General features: G+C 59.2%; 1 protein-coding gene across 2 annotated transcripts in view; it reads left to right on the top strand.

Moving 5' to 3' along the window:
• Positions 1-358: 358 nt before the first annotated feature.
• TCF20 (transcription factor 20) overlaps positions 359-15,475 on the top strand; it is a 185,748-nt gene continuing 170,631 nt past the window's right edge. For both annotated transcript variants that reach the window (XM_063704565.1, XM_055374766.2), the window contains exon 1: positions 359-480. The gene's annotated coding sequence lies outside the window, so the exon portion shown is untranslated. The remainder of the gene's footprint in view (positions 481-15,475) is intronic.

The raw sequence follows: 15,475 nt of genomic DNA, 5'->3' as shown, positions 1-15,475 counted from the left end.
CGCCCGCCCGCCCCCGCCCGCGCCCCTCCCCCGCCGGCGCGCACGGCTCCCGCCGCCCCTCCTCCGCCCGCCCGCCCGCCCTCCGCCCGCTCTCCCCGGCTCCCTCCCGGTCTCTCTTAAGTGCCATCGAGGGGCGCCGGGAATTGCAGCCAGTAAATCGCGTCCCACCACTCAGCGGCGGGGCCACCGCAGCGGCGCCGCCCGCGCCCGCCGGGAGCCCGCGCCGCCCGGGCGCCTCTCCAGGGCCCGCGAGGCCCGCCCCCCACCCGGCGCGGCGCTGCGCAGGGCCTGCCCCCGGGCCGGCCGGGGCGCGCGGGGCCCGCGCTGGAGGCGAGGACGCGGCGGCCGCGGGGCGCACGGCCCGGAGCGCGCGGCCCGCGCCCCCGCGCGCCCTGCTCGCGCCCGCGCCCCGCGCTCCGGAGCCCGGCCCCGCTGCCCGGGCTCTCCTGCGGGACGGATGCCGGCCCTCCGGCCGCCAGGGTAAGGGGACAGCGCGGGCGCGGCGGGGGGCGGGGGGTGGGCGCCAGCCCCGGGGGCCCGATGCCCGCCCAGCATCCGCGTCTGGCACGTGGGGGCGTCTCAAGTTCCCTCTGGAGGCCAGACAGGTGGCGAGGACGCGGGGGTGTGATGCTCAAAGGCTGGCACTTATTGCGCGCCTACTGTGCGCCAGCCGTGACCGTTCCTCTGAAGTAGGGGGTGTTTGTCCCCATTGTACAGATGAGAAAACGGAGGCTAAGAGTGGGCAAATGGCTCACTCAAGGTCCCCGGCTAGCAAGTGGCCAGCCGGGACTTGCCCCTGGGGCCGCTTGACTCTGCAGTGGGAGCTCACCCCTCCAGGACACTCACAGCGACAGAGTGAGGCTATGAATATTTCATTGTAGAAAAGAAGAAAAAAAAATCATCCATTGTCCCACCACCATAATGCAGCCACTGTAAGCGCTTGCGTTTTTTATTTCAGCCTTGTTCTTTTTCCTCCTTTCCTTAAGAGTGTGTGCTTTGGGGTCAGTTGGACCCTGGTTCCCTCCTGACTAGCGCCTAGAAGCTGAAAGGTTTTAAACAAGGCCCCTTAGCTCCCTGGCCTTGGGTGTCCAGCCTAGGGAAAAGGAGACACCCCCACGGTGCCCGAGGGGATTAGATGAGACCTGGTAGGTAGCCCTGAAGGAGGGGGAGGAAATGGGGAGGGTCCAGGGCCTAGAGGAAGGGTCATCCATTCAGCTGGGATTCTAGGAGCACCAATTTAATGCGGAAGTAGGGTCGGGGTCTGGAACTGGGTGAAATGGGGGCAGCCTTGTCCACCTGCTTCTGACCCGAGGGCTCTGTCCAGCATGGTGGGGCTGCCTAGCCACACACCCGGCCCTTGGCAGGCCCCTGCCTCCTCTCCTAGTGTCTGGCAAGGGGACAGCCCCCTGGCTTCACCTCTGCCCAATGAGATGAACTACCTCCAGGAGGTAGTCTAGTGCTGCTCAGAATTTTGAACCCGGGCCAACATTTGGGTCCCTGCCTCTCTCAGCCCTGGGCTTTGGGGCCTGCTAAGACCTTCCCAGGCTCACAAGCTTAGCATCAGGCCCCAGTCTTTATCCTACCCCAGGGCTGTGGCATCGCTTCCACCCAGTACCCACACTGGAGACTCCAGGCCTGTGGCCTTCCTACCTGCCTGTCCATCCAGTCAGCCCTCCCGTCGTTTCTCCCCCCATTCCCCATCTGCCCTGGACGTACCGGCCCCTCCTCCCCATCCATGACTGTCCATTGGGACGCCATTGCCAAAGCTGTCATTTTAAATGCAGCTCTGAGCTTCCAAACTCTTCAGCTGTCCACAAACCTAAACTAGGCCAACCTCCTGAGCCACTTTTCGAGGCTGGACCTCTCCTCTGAGCGGTCTCCCCTGCCCACCTCTCTGGCCTCACCCCAGGGAAGTGGATGTACCCTGAGACCCCCTAAGCACTGGGTCTTCCCTGCCTGAGATGGTCTCTTCCCCACACATCCTCTCCCCCAAGTCTTCCAGCCTCCTGAACTGCTCATCCTCAAGGCCCAGCTACATCCCCTCCTCCCTGTGGTCCTCCCAGACTCCCATCTCCTTCTCAGGTGGGTGAAGTGAAGGCCTTTTTCCATGGGTGCCCCCAGCTCTTGGCAAATCCTTCCATTATTGCTCTCAATGTGGTAGGACGCTTCCATCTTGCCCCCACCCCCACCCCACTGATCCAGACTGGGAGAGCTGGGGCCCGGGTTGGTGTGTCCCCAGGGTCCAGCACAGGGCCAGCCCCTGTGTGGCCAGCTCACAGGTCTTTGAGGAATGAACACTGGGGAGGCTGGCAGAAGTGGAAGGGTCCCTTACAGGGCTCTCCGAATCCCCTTGAGGCTGACAAGGAGCAGGTGTCAGAAGCCTCCTGCTTCCTTGGGGGTCTTCTGCCTGTGAGCAGGATGCCCTTGATTGAGAAGCCGAGGATTGACCCTCTGCCTTTGAGTTCAGGGGCCCAGGTCCTTACCCACCTGGATTCGCTGGGACGGTAATGGTGGGTGCTCAGGCAGAGGGTCCCTCCCTGTCCTGTCTCGGGGGTCTCCAGCCTCCCTTGCCCCATCTAGCCCACCCCTGATGTCCTCCCGGGGAACAGGGAGAGTTATGTCAGGCCCTCTGGCCGAGCGCCAGGGCTCCCCATGGAACTATAAATTGACCTGTCGGGAGAGGGAAGAGATTAATGTCGGCCATCTTCATTAGCGTGTCCCCCGGGGTGACGGCGTCTGCCCTGAGCTGGCTGATTGGAGAGGGTGTGAGTGAGTGTGGGGGACTGGGGGGTTTGCATCCCCCCCAGAAAGGCAAGGAGCAGAGGCCAGGGCCTGCCAGAGAGCCACGGCCTCCTCCCGCTGCTAGCAGGGCCGTCCCTCCGGCCTCTGCTCCTGGCAGCCGGCGCGCGCTTTGATGGAGGACCTGTGTGCTAATTGGGAGCAGAGCTGCGCGCCCCGCAGCTCCGCGGGGCTCCCAGGCTGACACTGCCAGCTTCGCGGCATCTGCAGGGCCTTCATTAGAGGCTTTCTCCCTGACCAGAAGGGAGCCGGCTGCGGGCTGGTGGGGGGGGGGGGGGCTTCCCTCCTCTCCTTTCCCCTCCCCTTTCCCCTCCCCCTCCCCCTTCCCTTCTTTATTGCGTTGATGGGGAAGGAGGCAGCTTTGGCGTGTGGAAGAGATGATGAGGGATGGAGGCAGCCATTTGAGTTTGAGACCTTGCTGTGCATCCTGATGACTCTGTGACCTTGGGTTAGGCCCTCTACTGCTCTGCACCTGAATGTCCTTGTCCCAGGAATGGGCATGGTTGTGCCCTCAGGGTGGGGTGGAGTGGGGTGGGCCAGGTGAGTGCTTGTGTATTTGTCTTTGGAAATGAAGGCTGGGCAGATCCTGAGGCTAAGGCAGAGACTGAGTCCATCTGTCTGGGGTTGAATCCTGGTGCTGCCACCTCCCAGGAGGCCCTGGGCCCTCTGAGCCTCAGTTTTCTTGTCTGGTGATGGCTGAGGGCCAGGGCTAGTCTCATGCAGTGGAGGTCCCTTTCAATGGACAGAAACAATGATCGTGCTGGGTGCAGGCTACCGCGGGAAGGGACTGCAGGTTGGGTGACATTGGTTTGTTCCATCATTTATTCACTCACTCATTCATTCATCCAGAACAGCCTCTTGCACAAGGGTCTTGTACCCACAGAGGTGGTTCAAATGTGGCCTTGCCCTCTGACAGTCCCCCTGGGGAAACAGACCTGGGAACAGATGGGGACAGGCCTGCATGAGCTGCTGGGCCCCTTGAAAGGCGTCTCCCTGGGCCTGGGAATGTCTGGACGGCTCTAAGGGGGCCAGTGAGGCAGAACAGGTAAGGAAAGGTGCATCCTTTCCTTACAGACCTTGTTTGTACCAGGTCTCGATATGGCAGGAGCCCAGCTAGTCACTGGGGTTCTGGCCTACTCCCCCCACCCCCTGACCCAGCTGTTGACCAGGTCAGGAGCAGGGGGAGCTTTGCTGAGTATGCAGGGACTGAGGCCCCCTTCCCAGGCCCGTTCTTGTCTCCCACCCTAAAACTCTTTCGTGCATCCTGGGATGGTGGGAGGGAGATGGGCCCCACCGGATACCTGAGGTTCTGGCCTGAGTCTGCGCATGAGGCTGGCTCCGTGAGCATCGGGCTGGCTCTGTGAGTACCTGGCTGGCCCCGTGAGCACCTGGCTGGCCAAGTGCCTGCCCCAGGCTTGAGATAGGCAGCAGTTGGGGCAGGGCCACCTCCTGGGATGACTGAATCTCACTGTGGCTGTGCCACTCACTAGCTGAGGGTCACTCTCTAAGGCATGTGGTTCTGTTTCTGCAAGCCTCAGTTTCCTCCTTTGGACAATCGGAATCCCGCAGTAGTAATTGTCCAGCACATGCTGACGCAGAGTGGGTGCAGAGTGAGCGCCGTTTTTGTGGTCATTTCTGGCTCCACCAGCTGCCCCAACTCCTCACTTGGCCTTCCCTGCAGTTTGCTGCCCAGAGAATGCTGGGTTTAGTCGCTATGGGCTTCTCTATGGCCCCAGATCTTTCCTTCAACAAGCCAGGGGGTACCAGGTACCCACTGTGCCCTGCAGAATGTTTGAAGAAAAAGTGAGTAGTTTTGGATTCTGAAACCCCAGCCCTGAGTCCTGGCTCTAGATCTGTCCAGCTTTGTGGCCTTGGATATATCACTTAGTCTCTGTGTGCCTCTGTTTTCTCGCCTGGAGCTGCAGTGAGATGTAAACTGGAAAGCACAGTGTAGATTGCAGTGACCAGTAAGTGCCCACCTTGTGTGAGGACGAGCACTAGGCCAGGAGTCTGAGCCTTGGGTGCAGCGACTGCCCCTGTGGCTTCCCTGTGTGTCTTTGGTCCGGACTCTTTGGGGGCACCTGTTAAGGGGGGTCGTGGCATCTGCCTGCCTCACAGAGCTTTTCTGAGACTGAAAAGACCCAGGGGTGGGGAGGAGAGGGGCTGCTCATGGGAGGGCTTTAAAGGGCTGGATGCCTTCTGGAACAACCCTGTCTCCCTGGATATAGATGACCTCTCCTATCTGAAAAATGGGACCAGACACCCTGCTCACCCCCATCCTCAGATCTCCGTGATTATGGCTTTAATCAGAATTTTAGCCTTTATATTTATAATGCATCTGAAGGGACTCCAGCCCAATTTAATACGAGATGTGTTGAAATAAACTGTCATCTGGACTTTGATATATTAAGATTGCCCTTTGAAAGTCACGTGTTGAGAGGCAGATGATGAAGAGGTGCCTATTGTTGCCGCCTCGTGCCGTGCCCAGCCCGTCCCGCCTGGCAGCCTCCGTCGCAGGAGCTGGCAACATGGCTGTCTGCCTCCGCCTTTCCCGAGCAGGCAGGAATCACTAACGCGTTAGCAGTTTCATTAAGCCTCTCGCCAGCCTCCCCGCCTCCCTCCCGGGCCTCCTCGGTAATTATTTTCCCAGCCCTTCCACTCGCAGCCCCTGAGCGAGCTCTTCGGGATTGGCCGAGTGGCCCCCGCAGGCCGGGCTGCCGGGAGGGACGGGGCTCTGCTGAGGCCCCCCTGGGCACCCCCCTCCCGACTCTGCGCTGCCATTTAAGCTTTGTGTCCCCCTGAGGCCTCCGTGAAAATGCAGATCTGCTGCCTGCCAGGGGTGATGGTTAACCCGTTATTACACACCCAGCACGTGTAGTTTCCTCTGTGCAGCCGACCTCCATTCAGACGAAAAGTTTCTCTGGCCCTCTTCTGGGGCTGTCACGGAGCGGGCACTGGGGACCCGGCTGCGAGGGGATTTCTCGTGCTGCAGAACCGTGAACATCCAGGGTGGTGGGGGGGTCTCAGGGGACGCGTGGAGACCGAGGCGGGAGTTGTGTACAGAGTAGGACCTGGGCCCAGAGGGTTTTCTTCCTGGGACCCATGCCCCCACTGGACCCAGGTGGGGCCCAGTACCCCCTCCCTCTGGCCACAGTGACTGGTGGAGAAAGGGGCATGTGGCCCATCTGAGCCCGTCAAAGGCTTCCCTGGAACTGTGACTCAAGGTTGAGTATGCAGGGCCTGAGACCCCCTCCCAGGCCCATTCTGGATTTAGACTCAGCTGTGATTGTTGAAACTGAAGGGTGTGAATATGAGGCCACCGGCCACCCTCTTCCACAGCTGCATTTAGGATGGAGGATTGCGGATAAGGTCATCACATGGAAGGAGGCAGAGCCCAGATGTGGATGGATAGATGACTTAATTTGGGCCTCTGGATCCAGAATGCCTGAAACTACCCCTGGAGTATTTAGTTATATAAACCAACATGTTCTCTTTTTTGCTCAAGCTATTTTGAGTTGTGTTTCTTTCTCTTGCAACCAGTAATGTCCTGACTGATGCAGGAGAAGGATCAGGCAGGATTTTACAAAAGAGGAGACATTTTGAGTTGGGTCTTGCAGGATGAATAAGAGCTCATCCAGCTGAGAAGAGGGGGAAGAGCCCTTAGGCAGAGGGAATAGCAGGGGTCAAAGGCTTGGAGGTACGAAAGCACAGGATGAGGGGGACACCAAGCATTGGCATTGGCACCAGGGCTTGTAAGCAGAAGTGACAGGCAGGAAGGTGGGGGATGGGAAGCTGATGCCAGGCTGTGAATGCAAGGGTGAGCAGGGATGGGAGCTGAAGGTACTGAAGACTGGGGGAGGGACAGGCAGGAGGGGGAGGTATGGGCTTGGGCAGGTCAGAGGAGGTGCCAGGGAGAGGATAAGGGGGAGAGGAGTGGCAGGGAGGGCATGGTGGCAGCGTGGGTTTGGGAATCAGTGAGAGGAGGCACCCCAGTGTCAGGGCTAGACCACAGGGGCCTTGGACATGAGGCAGCAGCATCTGGAGGGCCCAGGAGCCCCTGATGTGGTCAGATCTGACTGCGCCATGGAGACCGGGACTCCATGCACTCATTCAGTGAACAGATGTGTGGAGTGCTGTGTGCCAGGCCCGAGGGCACAGCAGTGACTCTTCATGCACAGCCACTGTGTTGTGCAACTCCCAGGCTGATGGGGAGACAGACAGTGAGCAAGGAAGAAGATACGTGGCTATGGGAAGCAGTTCTGTGCTCTGTGGTGATGATCAGGGTGGGGTGCACATGTGGATACCGCTGGCCAGGGTCCTCTGGAGAGGTCTCTGCAAGAGGAAATGTTTGAGTTGAGGCCTGAAGAGCGAGGAGTACCAGTCGTGAGGGAGGTCAGGGGGAAGAGCACCCTAGTCAGGGGCCCGTGCAAAGGCCCTGTGGCAGGTCTGAGTTTGTCTGGGTGTGGGGCAGAAAGGAGGCCATTGTGGCTGGAGTATGGTGGATAGGTGTGTGTGTGGAGGGGGTTTAGGGGCCAGACTGTGCCATGTGGGCCAGTGGGGCCAGGAGATGCCTGGGATTTTATTCTAAAGGTGGCGGGCACCCTTTAGAGGGTCTCAGTAGCAGGTTTGGAGGCAGAGACGGGTGAAGGAGGGAGATGGCAGTGGGGCTGGAGCTGGGAGAGTCCACGTGGCATGGGGAGGTGGGGGAGGGAAGAGCCCAGATAGGATGCCTGGGATGCATGCAGGAGAAGGGATGCCTGAAGCAGGCCTGAGCAGGGAACCTCTGGCTGGAGTGCTCCGGGGGCATCCAGAGCTGAGGTCATCCAAGGGGAGAGGGGGTGGGAGCCGAGGCCCAGCCTGAGGCCTGGAGACAGAGAGGCTGTCTGGGGTGGGTTTTCCAACCTAGCTACCCGAGCCATGCCAGGTCAGTCCAGCCTGGGTGTGAGAGCTGTTTGCTGCCCTGGACACACCCAGTTCTTGCCACCACCACCCCTCACCAACAGATCCCGGCTGGAGCGTGTAAGTGATGTCTCCTGCTGCCTGCAGCCGTGCCATCCTCTGCAATGAGGAGTTCACCCAAGCTGCTCTGTTTTTTGGCGCCAGCTGGTTTGCTTGACTGGAGGAGGCCACGCTAATGGGGCCAAGGTCACAGGTTGCAGCCTGCATGGTGGCAGGTTGGCTCCCAGACCTGTGGGTGGGTGCCAGGACTGTATTCCTGGTGTCTGGGCAGAGGAGGAGTGATGGCTGGCCCCCAGATTTGGTTGCCCACCACAGGTGGCCTTGGGGGTAAAGTTGGGCTAGGGGCCAGTCTCGTTGCTGGTTTGGGCAGGGCTAGGGGCGTGATCTGAGTGCTGGGGCACCCCCACCCCAGAGCTGGCACCCTGAAGGGCTCCCTGTCACCCCCTTGCCACCCTACTGGCTTCCTAGTCTCACGTCCTGTGCTTCTGCCACGCTCAGAAGCTGCACTTAGAGGTCCCAGAGCCCAGTTCTTTCTTGCCCTCAGGTCTCTGCCCCTGCTTTGCCTTCTGCCTGGGACACTTCCCCACTCTCTGCCCCGCTGCTGTCTGCTCAGAGTCAGGGGTAACAGATGCGCGCACTGTGTTCTCGCATTCTCTCTGCCAGTCAGTATTCATTCAGCAAATGTAGTCACTTAATAAGGATATTGCAGCCCTACTATGCACCAGATGTGGTACTGATTGGGGGTGGGATGGGGAGAGCTACATTTGTGAATAAAGCAGACCAGGTCCTCACCCTCGAGGAGCTCACAGTGGAGTAGGAGTGACAGACAGCAAACAGGTGAAAACGTGGCTGGTGCCGGCCTGTGGGCAGGGCTGTGTGGAAAAGCTGAGTGGTGCCAGAGAGAGAGTGGGAGGTGCAAGGGGTGCTGATAGAGGCAGGGTGGCCAGAGAGCCTTTATCAGGGGCAGGAGAAGGTGCCAGCCATGGGAGGTGTGCGGGGAGAGCATCCCAAGTGGGACTCCTTACTTTCTTGTCTGTTTCCCCACCCCTCATGCCTGGTGGGGGCCAGCACAAAACTGGGATCTTTGCTGGGGCTGAGCTGATGTGGGCAGGGCCCCGGGAGCAGGAATGGTCGCGGATGTCTCCGGGGAGCCCAGGTCCCAGGAGCGTATGCAGAACGAAAGTCAGGCTGGGCTCTGGGCCCAGAGGGTGTACAGCTCTGGATACTGTAGGCAGCCAGGGCCTGAGACACGGGATGGGGTGTGGAGTCTTGGGTCCTGGTTCATCCTGAGGCCCTGCTAGATCCATCCATTGCTGAGGTCCAGAGCAAGGTTCCCTTCCGACAACTCACACAAAGGACTAAAAGTCCCATGGGACGGACAGACAGGACTGAGGAGCCCACGTCCCTGGGGCCGGATCCTTCCCCACTTAGACTAGGCTGTGAGACTACACTCAGGCAAGGCCCTGAATTTGAGCCTCAGCGTCCTCATCTGTAAAATGGGATGACTATTCCACCCTTGTGAGGCTGCTTAGAGAATTAGATGTGATAATCTCAGTGCAGCGCCTGGCTCAGGACAGGCGCCAGTGTGTCTGCCACACTGTTGTTCTTGGCATTTGCCGAGTGTGTAAGGGCTGGAGCGGTTGTTGACTCGGAACCACCTCCCTGCAGCCTAGCCTGTTCCCTGCTCTGCCTCCAGCTCCTAGAACAGTGGCTGCCGCACACAGTTGCTGTTTGTTGACTGACTGAGTGAACTGGCTGCTTGAGTGAGCAGCCCCCAGGTGATGGGGAGGACAGGGCACAGGGGACTGAGTTGTGCCCAGGGGCTGACCATGGGCCTCCAGCCATCTAGCTGCTTCTTGACTCCTCATTGGGGTACCCCTGGGACACCAAACCTCCTAGAGCCTCAGTGTACTCTGTAAAATGGAGCCAATGATGATTCTGACCCCGGGCCCTGTCCCTAGGTTGTTGGCAGACTCATGAGAAAATGATATTAAAGGGCCGTGAGGACAGCTGAGCCTACAAATTGTTGGTGAGGTTGCCACCAGCCTGATTTCCCAAGGTCCCAGGGAGGAGGGTGAGATGTTCAGGCTCTGGACAGGGAACCAGGCCTCTCCCTGCTTCCAGCTGCCCATGGTGTGAGGGGCACCTGGCCATGCAGCCCCTCTGACACCAAGGGTACCATTATGTTGAGTCACCTTTATCTGGTGGCTCATCTGGAACCTTGTGAGCCTGTTCCCACAGGAGTCTGCTAAACTCCAGCCCCAGGCAGGGGCCACCCGTTGGCCTGGGTTCCCACTGTACTTGTGCCTATGGTCCTGTGTCCCAGTGGCACCTGGAGGAGCCATCGTGGTGGGCCGGTGCTCCTCCTGGAGGGAAGCCCTAGGCCAGGCCTGGCACATAGTGGGTGAGCAGGTTGGGCACCTGGAAGCTTGAGCTAGGCCTGCCTTCTATCGCCTTCCTCTGTGTGTGGCTGTGGGCAGTGAGTTACAGGCTTGGTACCTACTGCGTGGAGCAGTAGGCATACTGTGTGTTCTGGTCTCTGAATTGCTCTCCACTTTGTGGCGAGGGGCAAGCTGGCTCACAGGGGCCTGATATGAGGGTTTTTACACCTTTACCCCTTTGCCTCTGAGGCAGGTGGGAACCACTGGTTCCTTACAGAAACTGAGGCTCAAAGAGGGCCAAGGTGTGGTGGAAGCCAGACACTTTTCTGCTTCTGTGTGACTTGCGTTCATGGTGCAGTGGCTGTCAGCCAGGCTTGTGCACAGCCCTGGTGCACCGTCCTCTAAAGCCTCTGCACAGCGGGGCAGCTCCTGCCACTGTCTACACACAGCCCTGGTGCACCGTCCTCTAAAGCCTCTGCACAGCGAGGCAGCTCCTGCCACTGTCTACACACTGCCCTGGTGCACCGTCCTCTAAAGCCTCTGCACAGCGGGGCAGCTCCTGCCACTGTCTACACACAGCCCGGGTGCACCGTCCTCTAAAGCCTCTGCACAGCGAGGCAGCTCCTGCCACTGTCTACACACAGCCTGGGTGCACCATCCTCTAAAGCCTCTGCACAGCGAGGCAGCTCCTGCCACTGTACACAGACTGGGTGCACCGTCCTCTAAAGCCTCTGCACAGCGGGGCAGCTCCTGCCACTGTCTACACACAGCCCTGGTGCACCGTCCTCTAAAGCCTCTGCACAGCGAGGCAGCTCCTGCCACTGTACACAGACTGGGTGCACCGTCCTCTAAAGCCTCTGCACAGCGGGGCAGCTCCTGCCACTGTCTACACACAGCCCGGGTGCACCGTCCTCTAAAGCCTCTGCACAGCGAGGCAGCTCCTGCCACTGTCTACACACAGCCCGGGTGCACCGTCCTCTAAAGCCTCTGCACAGCGAGGCAGCTCCTGCCACTGCACACAGACTGGGTGCACCGTCCTCTAAAGCCTCTGCACAGTGGGGCAGCTCCTGCCACTGCATTTTGCCAATGCAAAAACAGAGATTAAGAGAGGCAGAGTGACGCAGCCAGGCTTTTGTTTTTACTTTTTCTTGGAGGTATAACTTAATACAGAAAAGTGCACACTTCTTAAGTGTACAGCTATAGGTAGCTGTGCAGCCTCCATCCAGATCCAGACCTAGAACATCCCCGGTGCCCCTGGAGGCTCCCCCGTGCTCCTCCCAGTCAACCCCCACCTGCTGCCAGCAGCTGCCCCCACTCCTGGCATCTGACAGTAGAGGCTGGTCTTGTCCATCTCTGCACTTTATGGAAACAGAGCCGCACAGCATGGCCCCTTTCCTGTAGCGTCGTGTTTGCCCATGCAGTTGCTTTATCAGAAATTGGCTGTGCGGGGCATGGTGGCTCATGCCTGTAATCCCAGCACTTTGGGAGGCTGAGGCAGGCAGATCACTTGAGGTCAGGAGTTTGAGACCAGCCTGGCCAATATGGTGAAACCCCATCTCTACTAAAATTGCAAAAATTAGCAGGGAGGCTGAGGCAGGAGAATTGCTTGAGCCCGGGAGGCGGAGGTTGCAGTGAGCCGAGATGGTACCACTACACTCCAGCCTAGGCAACAACAGAGCGAGACTCCGCCTCAAAAAAAGAAATAAAGAAAGAAATTGGCTGAACTGGGATTTGAACTCTCCCGCTCACTCTCCCCGTAGGACCCAGAGTGCTGCCCTTGCTTACATTCCCATCACCCTTGGAATGAGACCGAGATCCTCCCCCTGGCTGTTCCTGCTCCAGCTCCTGCACTGGTCACTACCCTCCAGCCACATAGAGGGACCTTTTGTTCTCAACAGCCCTGAGCTGCTTCCTACCTCAGGGCCTTTGCACTTGCTGTTCCGACCTCCCAAGCTTCTCCTTGCCTGGCTAATACCCTCAGAGCCCAGCTGGAGTGTCAGCTCCTCTGCCAGGCAGGGCCTTCCTGGTGCATGTTATCAGGCTAGTTCACAGTGCCCATGTCATTTGTAATAGTTATCTGTTATGCATCTGCTCGCCCTAGACAGAAAACTCCAGGAGGCAGGGATGGTGTCTGCTGAGTTCACGGCTGGACCCCGGTGCCTTTCGTTGGTTCACTCACTCTTCCTTCCTGTCATCTGTTCCTTCAGCAAGTCCTGAGCACCTGGCATGTGATAGCATCTTGCTAGTATTTGTTGAGCGGATGAGTGGATGAAGGAATATCCATCTGTCTCTAAAGCCTGTACTCTTTCCACTACATTCCATCATCTCTGACACCCCTCTCTTGGCCCCACTTTCCCCAGTTGTCAAATGAAGGAACCAGACCTTCCCCTCCTGGCTAAGTTCAGATTCTGAGGATGTAAGGCAAGTGGGCTGGCTTACAGCCCAGCTGCGCAGGGTAGTGACCATAGACTACAAGGCAGGTTCTGCACCACCCCCAGTGCCTGGCAGAGTGCTTTCCACACCTGCACCATCAGAGCCCCCAGGCTGCTGTTGGGGTGCAGGGCTCAAGGCCTAGACATGTCAAGGGACTTGCTGAGGCCACACATCTGACCACAGCCTCAGAGCTCCAAGCTCAGCCTGCTGGGCCTCAAGGGCAGGGAGAGGCAAGGTTGCCCGGGTCTGGGAGGCACTGGGAATAGGGCTGGTGATGGGGGTCCCTGGTGGACCTGGGTTCCTGTCTGACTTAACCCCACAAGGCTATGTGGCTTTGGTAAGTCACTTTCTCTTGTGGGCTATAGAAATGGGAGTGACTGTTGTGATTGTCCCTCCCTCATAGGGCCTCTGAGGCTCACGAGATCTCAGGGAGCACACAGTAGGTCTCTGTGAGGCCAGCTGTCTCCAGGGCGTGCGGCGGGACTGGGTCTGTGCCGGGAGCTGTGCAGCACCCGGTGGCTCGTGGCTTAGCGGCTTGTCAGCCAGGCGGGCGGGTGTCCTGGGGCCGGGTTTGATTAGTTCAGGTTGACAGTCGCGCTCCGCGGCGCTGCCGGGAGGGGAGCCCGTGATTACCCTAATGAAGCTTGAACGCAGTTTGTCATCCAAACAGCTGGTTCGTAGCTGTGCTGCTGCCAGCTGCCCGACTCAGCAGTGCAACCGCATGCCCAGGACCGCCCCAGCCCCGAGCAGCCCTGCCACCTGCTCGATGGATGACCAGGGCAGGGGGTGGCGGCCCTGGGTGGGCTGTGGGGCAGCCCCAGGGGAATGAGATGGGCCACTCAGGGGTGGGGGACTTGGCAGAGCCTTAGACCAGCGAAGCAGGGCAGCTTCTCAGGACATTCACGGGCAGCCCCTGATCCTAGGCCTCAGTTTCCCCATCTGTAAAGTAGGTATTGGTGACCTTGCAGCTTCAAGTTTCTGAATTCAGGCTGAACTGTTGCCTCCTCTGGGAACACTTCCTGGACTCTGTGGGCTGGATCAGGGGCTCGGATGGGTGCCCACAGCCCTCAAGGCAGGCCCTGCCACCCCGATGGCCCTGTGTTGTCACTGAAGGTCAAGAGTTGTCATGTCTCACTCATCCACTCATTTATTTATTCATTTAATAAATAGTAAGAACACACAGCAGTGAGCAAGACAGTCCCTGTTCTGCATTCGTGGAGTTTTCAGTCTGGTTTGGGGGAGACTGTGGGGCTGTGACCTCGTCTAGGGGCTAGAAAAGACTTCCTGGAGGATATAGCGTCTGAGCTCAGAACAACCAGCAGGGGAGAGACACAGAGAAGAGTGTTGCAGGCAGGAGGAACAGCGTATACAAAGGCCCTGAGGTGGGGGGGAGGGAGCGAGGTGTTTGGAGGGATGTTGGGCACCCGGGGACACTCTACAAACGTCAGTGCCTCAGGGACTTATTCCTGCCCTGTGCTCAGCAAGTTCGCTGTGATGCCCTCTCATCGACCCTTTCTGATGGCCCTGGAAGGAAGGATCACTGTTTCATGCTGCAGATGAGGAAATTGAGACCCACAGCGTAGAAGGCAGTGCCCTCCAGGCCTCTGCAGCCTCCAGCCTGCCTGGTGGCCCCCTGAGAGGCCCTGGCCAGGGGTTGTCTGCTCAGCCTGGAGTGGAATCTGCAGGGGCACTCAGATGGGGTGGCGGTGGGCCTGGGTCCCTGTTGAGGCCTTAAGCTCTTGCTTGATGGAGGAGGCCAAGGGAAGGGGCCCACAGGCAGCCGAGGGCCTCTGCTAGATGGCTGGGTGGGTTTCCTATTACTCTGGGCCAGGACCTACCTGTTTTTGAACTTGGTGGCCCCTGGTGAGTTCATACTACCTCCACCTCCCACTGAGCCCACAGCCAGTTCGGGGGCCACACTTTCCCACTTGGCTTTGCTTGGGGATGGGGCAGGCAGGCGGGGAGGAAGGGGACTCGGTGGAGGGGGAGTGGCAAGGGAATGGGCACTGGCCTGCAGCCCCAAGAGCCTCTGGCCTCCCCCACGGCCAGCCCTGAGCTGCTTCCCGGTTTCTCTGCCACCGTCTGTGGCTAGGCCACCCTCTCAACCCTCCTGCATCCCTGCAGTGGCCTCCTGGGTGGCGATCCAGCATGTGTCTACTATGGTCATCCTGACCCCACCTCCCCTCCCGTCTCCTTGCTTTTTCCACCCCACACCATCCATAGCTCCCTGTTACCACTGCACAAAGCCCACGTTCTGGCTCGGCATTCACGGCCTCCCAGCCTCAAGCCCCGCTTCTCTCCTCCTTGAGCCTGCTCGCCCTCCTTACTTTGCTCCTGAATATCCATGGTCTCTTCCTCCTGCAGAGGTGAGTGTGAGGCCCTGAGTCCTACATGGTCATCTGTCCTGTGGCCATTCTCCTGGCAGGTGTGTTCAGGCTGGGCGCCAGACTCGCCAGGTGCTCACCCCCACAGCTGGGTGGACAGAAGCAGCCCTCGGCAGCCTGTGTGCTGGGGATGAGGATGGTTTATGGCCTTGCTGCAGGAAGGGAGGAATTCCCACCGCTCTTCTGACTCCTTATCACTACTTGGTGTGACTGCACTGCCGCCTGCCTGAGAAGGTGCTGGCCCTGGAAGAGAATGGTTTATCAGATCCACCCGCCTCTCCCGGGCTCTTGGAGACCCCACCAGTCTCTGTCCTGGCTCAGAGGGGGAGCGGGGAAATGAAATTAACAAACAAGGGGCTGCAGAGTGAGCTGGAGGGTGCTGGGAGACCCATGTGGACAGAGCAGGCTCCAGCCAGCCTGGGCCTGGGGTCATGTGGTTCAGGCGTTTCAGGCTTCCCACACAGTGGGCAGGGAGGCACGAGGCTGGAGAGAGCACCAGGATGCTTGTGGGTTGTCCTG

This window comes from Gorilla gorilla, chromosome 23 (assembly GCF_029281585.2).
Source record: "Gorilla gorilla gorilla isolate KB3781 chromosome 23, NHGRI_mGorGor1-v2.1_pri, whole genome shotgun sequence".
NCBI classification, from domain to species: Eukaryota; Metazoa; Chordata; class Mammalia; order Primates; family Hominidae; genus Gorilla; species Gorilla gorilla.
Note: the sequence above shows the minus strand (reverse complement) of the source record. Positions and strands in the feature narration are given on the sequence as shown.